This window comes from Takifugu flavidus, unplaced genomic scaffold (genome assembly GCF_003711565.1).
Source record: "Takifugu flavidus isolate HTHZ2018 unplaced genomic scaffold, ASM371156v2 ctg679, whole genome shotgun sequence".
Lineage (NCBI taxonomy): Eukaryota > Metazoa > Chordata > Actinopteri > Tetraodontiformes > Tetraodontidae > Takifugu > Takifugu flavidus.
Window position 1 is genome coordinate 1 of NW_026622290.1, and position 10,120 is coordinate 10,120.

General features: G+C 43.9%; 2 long non-coding RNA genes across 2 annotated transcripts; one reads left to right on the forward strand and one right to left on the reverse strand.

The window, feature by feature from the left end:
* Positions 1-204: 204 nt before the first annotated feature.
* On the forward strand, positions 205-8,440 carry LOC130521071 (uncharacterized). The gene is made up of 2 exons (XR_008949172.1): positions 205-799; positions 5,878-8,440. It is a non-coding gene; the product is annotated as an uncharacterized LOC130521071 (long non-coding RNA).
* Positions 8,441-9,224: 784 nt separating this feature from the next.
* LOC130521070 (uncharacterized) lies at positions 9,225-10,017 on the reverse strand. Its single transcript, XR_008949171.1, has 2 exons — positions 9,863-10,017; positions 9,225-9,561 (listed from the first exon to the last, which is right to left on the reverse strand). It is a non-coding gene; the product is annotated as an uncharacterized LOC130521070 (long non-coding RNA).
* Positions 10,018-10,120: the final 103 nt, after the last annotated feature.

The following is a 10,120-nucleotide window of genomic DNA, read 5'->3' on the forward strand; positions in this document are numbered from 1 at the left end:
GAGGAGAGGAGAGGCAAAGGCAGCACTGAGATCCAGCAGAACCAGCATAAAGACCAGTCCATGATCTGAAGCTATAAGAAGATCATTAGTAACTTTAAGAAGTGCTGTTTCTGTGCTGTGGTGAGCTCTAAAGCCTGACTGAAACATCTCAAACAGGCTGTTCCTCTGCAGGTGCTGCAGTAACTGAGTCACCACTGTGAGAAGAATTATTGTTGTTATACTATTATCGTTTCAATGCTATAGTAAGTATAGTAAGTAGATTTAGAATGTTTAATCAAAAGGAATGTATGAGTGTTTGACTCAAGTATTGTAGCTGTTATGTTCCCAGCACTGGGAGGTATCATGTTCAAGGACACGAGGAAGTCGTAGAGATAGGAGGAGAAGGAATCATGAAGTTGTTTTGATACCAATGTTGTGTGAACCAAATAAAAGAGGAGAGCGAGCAGCAGACGGACGGAGTTGAGAGAGGAAGCTTGAACTGGTCGTCGGCTCTCCCTTGCAAGGCCTCCGGTTGTCTGTGTGGTTGATCTGAGTCTAGTAAACAAACAGCGCGGGTGACCAAACATCACCCTCACAAAAATTGGTCCTTCGAGCCGGATCCCAAGACCTGGAGAGGAGCGCCGTGGGACGACCGAACGCCGAAGTCTGCGCGCAGCCGGAGTCAAAAAGACGTCCGAAGTGAAAGACCTTTCATCACGAGTTGACGGAAGGCCGGTCTTCGTCCCTCCCAGGGCGACCATCTCCAGTGACGGGAAGAAGGCACTAAAACAACTCAGAAAGAAACCATAGCGACAACGGAGTGAGTATAAGACACAAAAAGCGCTACACAGAAAATACCGCGGTATTGCCTGCCTGGTCATCAGGAGAGAAGCAGAGGCAAGATACACCCGCCTCCTCGGAGGTAGAAGCCTGGTGTATACTCTCCTGATCGAGAACGATTGACTATATAAGGCCACGGCAGGGGGCTGAACTAGATATCCTGTATGGATTGAGGGTTGTTCAGTCGGGAGATCAGGCGTCTCCATCAAATATATAAAACTGATAAATAAAGTGCAAACATGGGCAACCAACATTCCACAAAAGGTGCTGAATTCAAAAACCCAGCATCATGTAAACACATGGAAGACAAATATCCAGGTTCATGCTCATATGTTCAGCTGTGGATGACTAAGTTCAATTGGGATGGTAACTTAGACAGGCCAGGCAATATTACAAAATTAAAAGAAGTTACCATACTGAAACCCAGCAAGTCCTCATGTGCGTTAATGGCAAGAAATGGGGCACTGTTAGAGGAGATTGGGTCCCAGTGGATCCAGCCACTCAACAACCATGGCAGCCTGGCAGCCAAGAACTAAATGACAGACTTGACAGACTGTACGAGCGCATGCGAACTGCTTTTACCAGACGAGCTGACTACAGCGCCATTACGGCCACGAGACGAAAGACTGACGAAAGTTTTGAAGACTATAGCATGAGAATGAAAGATGTGTTCCGGAAAAAATAGTGGAATTCCGTATGCGGAAGAACCAGAAGGTCCCTACCAACAGCAGTTAAAGCAAGCTATACATGGGGGATCAAAATCAGAGATAAAATCATGGGTAGAGAGACAATTAGTTGATTTCGGAACTAGTAACCTAAACCGCTATGAACAACATGCTATGCATGCTGAAAGACAATGCCAAAAAAGTAAGAACCAATCAACAGGCATGTTTTTCAATGCCAACCCTCCCCAAGCCGAGGCCGCGGACGTGGGCGAGGCCGAGGCGGAAGGGGAGGAGGAGGCAATTCCCGTGAAAAAGATCAGTGTCATTATTGTAAAAATTATGGACACTGGGAACGTGATTGCAAAAAGAAACAACGTGACCAGGGATACAATAGAGGACAGCAGCAAGGTTCTAATCCACCTCAACAATGACTAGAACTGGAAAAAGATGTCACAAAAATTAAAACAAATCAGGGCACAAAATTTGACCAATTTGAAAAAGATGACTTAGAAGATGTTTTAGACTTAGAAACCATCTTCCTGTTTGCTGAAGGCAAACCAGAAATACAACTGACCGTGTTAGGCAATTCTTTAACATTCTTAGTAGACACGGGTGCAGGTAAATCAGTAATTAGAGATCCAATAGCCCTGACACCAACTTCTACACAGATTTTTGTGAGATCAGCAAATGGTCTCATAACTAAAGAAAGAATGTCAGTTCCTGTAGATGTTTGTGACCCTGTAAGTGGAATCACACTTAAAGCTCCTTTCGTGATCTCCACCACATGTCCCGTAAATCTGTTAGGAAGAGATCTTATCTCTCAGCTTCAGTTGATGATTCGTACCACAGCCGAAGAGATGTGGTCTGTAGATAGAATGGTTAATCTGTGGGTAAGAGAAGGAGAGATGTGCAGTAAATTTTGGTCACTTGACATTCCTGAAAAGCAGCCCCCTCCATTTTCTGACCCAATCACTATGATATATGGTAAAGCTCTGTCATACTTACAGCCTGAAGCCCAGCTCCACAATCAAGCTGACCTGCATGTAACCATGCACGTGGAGCGCACTGGTGGATTCTGTAAATCAGACCCACACGGCACATCAAGCTATGCAGAGAAGTTTGCTAAACTCAAAGATCCACAAATGATTGTAATTATGCACTATATGTGTGTGGTCAGACAGCTGTCTGCACGGCAGGAAGCCTTTCCGCCGAAGCAGCAGCGCTATTCAAAGTGTCAGGTTCTATACCACATGTTTCTATCTATTGCTAAACCGCTTAAGAAAAGATGGCAAGACTTGGGATGTGACGTAAAACACTGGAGCAGCCTGCCCTATAGGCCTAAGGGTGAGGTTGATTTTAATGATCAGTTCCAGGTGTGGCGCATTCCCCTTAAAACATGGTTGCTGACACATCCAGCAACGCACCTCACAGACCAGAGTTCATGAGAAGAAAACATCTTCCTCACGCAGGAGGAAGAGGAGAAGCTGAAAGAGCTTCCCCCTGAATTATGGTCGGAAGGACCTGCAGATGTAGGTCTTATAAAAGGAGCAGAACCTGTAAAAATAATCCCTAAATCAGATTATAGACCATTTCAGAGACAATATCCCCTTAAGACTGATGCACAGGAGGGTATTGTTCCGATATTTAACTCACTGCTTAAAGCAGGAGTCATCAGAGAGTGTCCTGAATCCCCTATAAATACACCCCTATTTCCAGTAAGGAAGTCATCACCATCTACCGGCTGGCGGATGGTGCAGGACCTGCAAGCTGTGAACGCTGCAGTGGTCCCTAGGCTCTCCCTTAGTCGCAGATCCATACACTCTGCTGAATGACTTAAACCCTGAACATCAGTGGTACACGGTGATCGATGTATCCAATGCATTTTTCTCTGTACCAGTACATCCAGACAGCCAGTTTTGGTTTGCGTTTACGTTTCAAGGACGGACGAGGTACACCTGGACAAGGTTACCTCAGGGCTACTGTGAGAGTCCCACAATCTTTTCTCAGGTAATGATGTCATCGTTAGCTAAGTTTAAACCTCCGTGTGGAAGTCAAATCCTCGTCTACGTGGATGACATCCTCATGGCCTCAAAAACAGAGGCAGATTGTTGGTCAGACACGCTAGCATTGCTACACTGGCTAGCCGCTCAAGGCCATAGATTAAGCAAAAGCAAACTGCAGCTGGTGAAGCAGAAAGTGATTTATCTGGGCCATGTTTTGACACATAATGGCAAAGCTATTCTCGAGTCGAGGAAAACAGCAGTGCTTGATGCTCCAAAACCAAAAACAAAGAAGCAGATGATGTCATTCTTAGGACTTGTGAATTTTTGCAGATCATGGATCTTAGATTATGCGAAAATGACTGCCCCTTTACAAGCATTGATGTATGATAATCCCTTAGCAATGACTGATGTGTTAACTTGGAGACCCTGAAGCTGAAGAAGCATTTACACACACAAGCAGGCCCTTGTAGGTGCTGGAGTGTTAAAGCTGCCAGACTATCAGAAGCCTTTTGAGCAGGTCGTAGATTGCAAAGGTAATTTATGACTTCAGTTTTGTTGCAAAAGCACGGAGATAAGAGGCAGCCAGTGGCCTACTACTCCCACAAGCTAGATTCCGTAGTTTGTGCACTCCCACCATGCGTTAAAGCAGTGGTGGCAGCATCTGAGGCAGTAAAAGCCTCCGCAGGAGTGGTGCTATATCATGAGCTAACTTTGCTAGTTCCACATGCAGTGTCAATACTGCTGCTACAAAGTAATAGCATTCCTGTCGCCAGCACGTCATCTTTCCTGCATGGCAGTGTTGCTGTCTCAGCCGAATCTGCGATTCGATGCACGACCTCGCGACGCTGCACACCTCTAACCCAGCACAACTGGACGCAGCTACCCACCGCAGAAGAGAGACACAGCACATGCTTGGATGAGGTCTCCACCAGGTCCTGCCGCGACCAGATCTTAGTGATGTTGCGTTGACTACAGGACAGACACTTTTGTGGATGGATCATCGAGAAAGGATGACTGTGGACGCACTAGAACGCCTATGCAGTAGTTACAGCAACTGAGGTGGTGGAGGCGAAATCACTTCCCTCCTCCTATTCTGCTCAAGCTGCAGAACTCGTCGCACTCACACGTGCCTGTGAACTAAGCAAAGGACAAGATGTTACCATTTATACAGATAGTCAATATGCTTTTTCCACGCTGTTTGTGTTTGCTCAACAATGGAATTTAAGAGGGATGAAAACGTCGACCGGCAAACCGGTCATGCATGCAGAACTGTTAAAAAAGTTATTAGCTGCAGTACAGCAGCCACGCAAAATAGCTGTATGTAAATGCACTGCACACACTAACAACACAGACGCAGTCTCACAAGGCAATGCCTTTGCTGACAGAGCCGCAAAGGCTGCAGCAAATAACAACACACTTCTTGATAATGAAGAATCATTTACCTTAGAACCTGCAGATAATGATATTCTAAAAGAAATGCAACAAAGTGCTCCAGAAAAAGAAAAGGCCACGTGGAAGAAGCGAGGAGCCAAACTGGATGACAAAGGACTATTAACCATAGGAAACAAGCCAATCCTTCCCCGGAATATGCATAAATGGGCAGCATTAGTGAGCCATGGGCCATGCCATGTCTCAACAGGAGGGATGGTACAGATGGTTAATGAACATTATTATACTATAGGATTTCATACCTACTACTCAAAAAATTTTTGTTCACAATGTGCTATTTGTGTAAAACACAGCCCACAGGGAGCCCTTAAGGCCCCTGCAGGCACTACACCATTACCAAATCATCCATTTCACACAGTTTCTAGATTTTATTCAGCTAACACCATGTGAAGGTAAACAATATTGTCTAGTAGTGTTAGATGGATTTACTAGGTGGGTGAAATTTTCCCCACAGCAAAAGCAGATGCACTAACAGTGGCAAAAGTCCTATGTAGAGAGATCATTCCCAGGTTTGGCATCCCGAAGGTCATCTGGAGCGACAATGGAAGCCATTTTGTAAATGAGATAGTGAAAACTGTAGGAGTAACTTTGGACATTGATTTGAAGAATCACTGCGCATACCACCCTCAGAGTGCAGGGTTGGTTGAAAGAGTCAACGGTACTATTAAGAACAGACTGAAGAAATGTATGGACGAGACAGGAAAGAACTGGATGTTTTGTCTCGACCTGGTGAAATTATGGATGCACATAACACCACACAAGAAAACATCACACACACCCCTTTGAAGCATTATATGGGCGGCCTTATTGCCTACCATACTTTGCAACAACAAATGAGCTAAAACATGTTGAGGAAACAATAGCAGATTATCTGAAAAAAGTGTTACTTAACCGATGTGTGAATACAGTAAATGTTCTGCCTAGTCCTGTGTCTTCCACAGATTCCACCCCCCAGGAACCCATTCAACCGGGCGACTACGTGTGGGTGAAGAAGTTTGTGCGAAAGAGGTGGAACACGCCTAGATGGGAAGGTCCTTATCAAGTACAGCTGACCACAAAGACTGCAGTTCGAGTGGACGGAAAACTGTCGTGGATACACCTTTCCCATTGTAAAAACAGAAAATTCTTCCAGGTGAAGGCGAGGGAGCAGTGGCGGACTCTCCGTAAACGGCTGACGGCCTGTATAGGTCCAGCAACGGCTGAACCCCGTCGGAACCTGTGAAGAGGATCTAAAAGGAAATGAAGTTGTTCTTCCTAATTGTGGTGAGTGCTGTGACGGCAGGACTCGTGAGTTTTGGTCTTTGGAATTTCCGACAGGAGGGAGGTAATCAGGGACAGAAAGATGCTCTGAGACAGGATGAGAGCTACGCGCGCGCTAAACGCACACCGTAGTTAGCCACTTAGAACATTCATGGTTAGAACAAGATCCAGAGTCCTCACACACTTACAGTTTGAATACATGGTGGCGCTATGCTACTTTCACAGCTCGGACACAGAATCATTCAACACAGGTGTCCAGAAGGTTATAACTGTACATGTAACTATCCCGCTTTCGCGCCAGGAGACAAAGGCACGCAATTAGTGGATAAGGGATGGTGGTTATGTGGACACAATGCGTATGCAGACCTACCAGCAAACTGGTCAGGAGTGTGTGCTCCAGTACATCTCAAGGATCACACAGTCATAATTTATGCTGCTAATGCTAGATCTGCACCACAGTTGCGTTCCAGGAGAGATTTGAATGACGAGTTTAAACCACATGACTCAGTGTGGGGCACAGATGTACCACGAGAGTTTAAGCATTGGTCAACCGGAAATAAAGTGACCATGACACTCTTTCCGTGGCTAGGAATAGGAAAGAACATATTGAGATTGGAAACAGTTGATTATAGGTTGAAAGTATTTACTAATTTGACAAAAGTTGCTCTCACAGGAGTCAAGGAAGAAATGACAGCGCTAAGACTGATGACCATGCAGAATAGGATGGCCTTAGATCTCATAACGGCCCCCCAGGGAGGAGTTTGTGCAATGGTAGGAGATTACTGTTGTACGTTCATCCCAGAGAATGATGCGGACGGTCACCTGATAGATAGCACATTGAAAATTTAACTAAACTACAGAGAGCTATGATTGATGATGGTAGTCCTCCACCAGATTGGCTTACAGGAATGTTGTCAAGGTGGAGGTAACTGTTTTTCAAGATAGGAATGATGATAGGGATAGTGCTGCTAGTATTAGCCATACTAGCTTGCTTTGTAGTACCTCTTGTTCGGGGTTGCATTGGCCGGCTCGTGGGATCAGCTGTTACTAGTACTTTGCTGCAGGTGGAAGAACGATCTCTACTGGCTGTAAAGCAAAAACAGAAACTGTCACATTAAGATTAACTCACCACGGAAAGACATGGCTCTGTCTGACTCCAAGAAGATGTTTCTTGTTCAACTCCTTCAAACTTCTGGTTCCGTCTTCTTGATACAGCTAATTAAGCTGTAAAACATTATACTTATATACAGTGAATAATCACTGCCCTCTAGTGGTAGAACAGAACTTTTATGAACTGTTCTTGATCTTTTCCCTAGTTGATCCATCAGGCGATGGAATCGTGATCGGTTTATTTAATCTCACTAATCGGTGATCGCCCCCAGACTTGTGATCGCATAAATGCCACTATATTGGTGGTCGGTACCAAATAGCGCTTTGAGTTCGGCGCTATTGGACCTCGTCCTCAGTGAACTGTCCACCCTTCTGATCATAAACAGAAACTGTCACATGAAAGATCTTCTCACCCTCAAGAGCCACGTCTTTCTTTCCCCCCCAAAATCGTTATTTTTCCAAATCTTCCAAACTTGTTCTATCTTCTCGGTCCAGGTAAAGCTGCATCTCTTCGAATTGTTGAGACGTCACCGTTACTTTATTTCAGAGCGAAGACTTACTACCATCTAGCGGTGGATCACAAACGCTATCAGAGCTTTAAATTGAAGAGGAATGAAGAAGGAATCAGAAGAAGAATGGACACATGTGATGCACGATGTAAATGAAATGTTTGAGATGTCTTAAGCTGTACCCATGTTGAACTCTGAGTGTAAGAAATGTGTTTCTAGGAAAATGACGTAATGCATTTAAATTTCATGAAATGAAATGATGTAATACTGACAATGAGAATCTAGACGCATTTAACGATAAACAGGAGGGAAATGTGAGAAGAATTATTGTTGTTATTACTATTATCGTTTCAATGCTATAGTAAGTATAGTAAGTAGATTTAGAATGTTTAATCAAAAGGAATGTATGAGTGTTTGAATCAAGTATTGTAGCTGTTATGTTCCCAGCACTGGGAGGTATCATGTTCAAGGACACGAGGAAGTCGTAGAGATAGGAGGAGAAGGAATCATGAAGTTGTTTTGATACCAATGTTGTGTGAACCAAATAAAAGAGGAGAGCGAGCAGCAGACGGACGGAGTTGAGAGAGGAAGCTTGAACTGCTCGTCGGCTCTCCCTTGCAAGGCCTCCGGTTGTCTGTGTGGTTGATCTGAGTCTAGTAAACGAACAGCGCGGGTGACCAAACATCACCCTCACACCACCACCTTCTCTAGAACTTTAGAGATAAAAGGAAGGTTGGATATCGGCCTATAATTTGCTAAGATATCAGGATCCAGTGATGTTTTTTTAAGCAATGGCTTAATCACTACCACCTTGTGGGACCGGGGTACATAACCTGTCACTAAAGAACAATTGATCTGGTCCAGGATAGAACTGCCTATCAATGGTAAAACATCCTTCAACAGGTGTGTTGGGATGGGATCTAAAAGATACGTGGTGGACTTGGATTTCTGAATTAGCGATGACGCCTCAGAAAAATATATAGGGCTGAAGGAGTTTATGGGCTCGTTGGAGACCCTGTATGTTCCCACAGTCAGCACATCTGGTGATGGTCCAGTTGTTGGGATGGCCTGGTTAGCTTTTTCTCTGATAGAACTTTATCAGTGAAGAAGCTCATGAAGTCTTCACCACTCAGGGAAGAAGGGATACGTGGATCTAAAACACTGTGACTCTTAGTTAATTTGGCCACAGTGCTGAAAAGAAACCTGGGGTTGTTCTTATTTTCCTCAATTAAAGAAGAAGAAATAAGCTGTTCTAGCCTTGCGGAGGACCTTTTTGTAAACTAACAGTCTTTCCAGGCTACATGATAGCTGTCTATTTTACAAGAATACCACTTCCTTTCCAGTCTTCGCACTTTCTGCTTACGTGCAATACCGCGGATATCCGTTACTCCCTTCATGGTCAATCATGAGACACTCAAATTTTTTATTTAATATTAATTTATATGATGGTCCATCAAAAACATTCGAGATTGTCGTTTAGCGTTGCATAAGTTGTTTTACCTGCCCTTTTCACTGCGCCGACATGTTTGCTAGTGAATTTAACAGACTCCAATAAACTCATGAAAATACACTAGCTATTTATTTATATATGTTTTACAGCTAATTAAGCTGTAAAGCAAAAACAGAAACTGTCACATTAAGATTAACTCACCACGGAAAGACATGGCTCTGTCTGACTCCAAGAAGATGTTTCTTGTTCAACTCCTTCAAACTTCTGGTTCCGTCTTCTTGATACAGCTAATTAAGCTGTAAAACATTATACTTATATACAGTGAATAATCACGGCCCTCTAGTGGTAGAGCAGAACTTTTATTAACTGTTCTTGATCTTTTCCCTTTAGTTGATCCATCAGGCGATGGAATCGTGATCGGTTTATTTAATCTCACTAATCGGTGATCGCCCCCACACTTGTGATCGCATAAATGCCACTATATTGGTGGTCGGTACCAAATAGCGCTTTGAGTTCGGCGCTATTGGACCTCGTCCTCAGTGAACTGTCCACCCTTCTGATCATAAACAGAAACTGTCACATGAAAGATCTTCTCACCCTCAAGAGCCACGTCTTTCTTTCCCCCCCAAAACCGTTATTTTTCCAAATCTTCCAAACTTGTTTCATCTTCTCGGTCCAGGTAAAGCTGCATCTCTTCGAATTGTTGAGACGTCACCGTTACTTTATTTCAGAGCGAAGACTTACTGCCATCTAGCGGTGGATCACAACGCTATCAGAGCTTTAAATTTCTTTAAATTTAATAACAAAATGGCTTTTATGTGCAATTATCATCAATTTTCTCAATATACATATAGT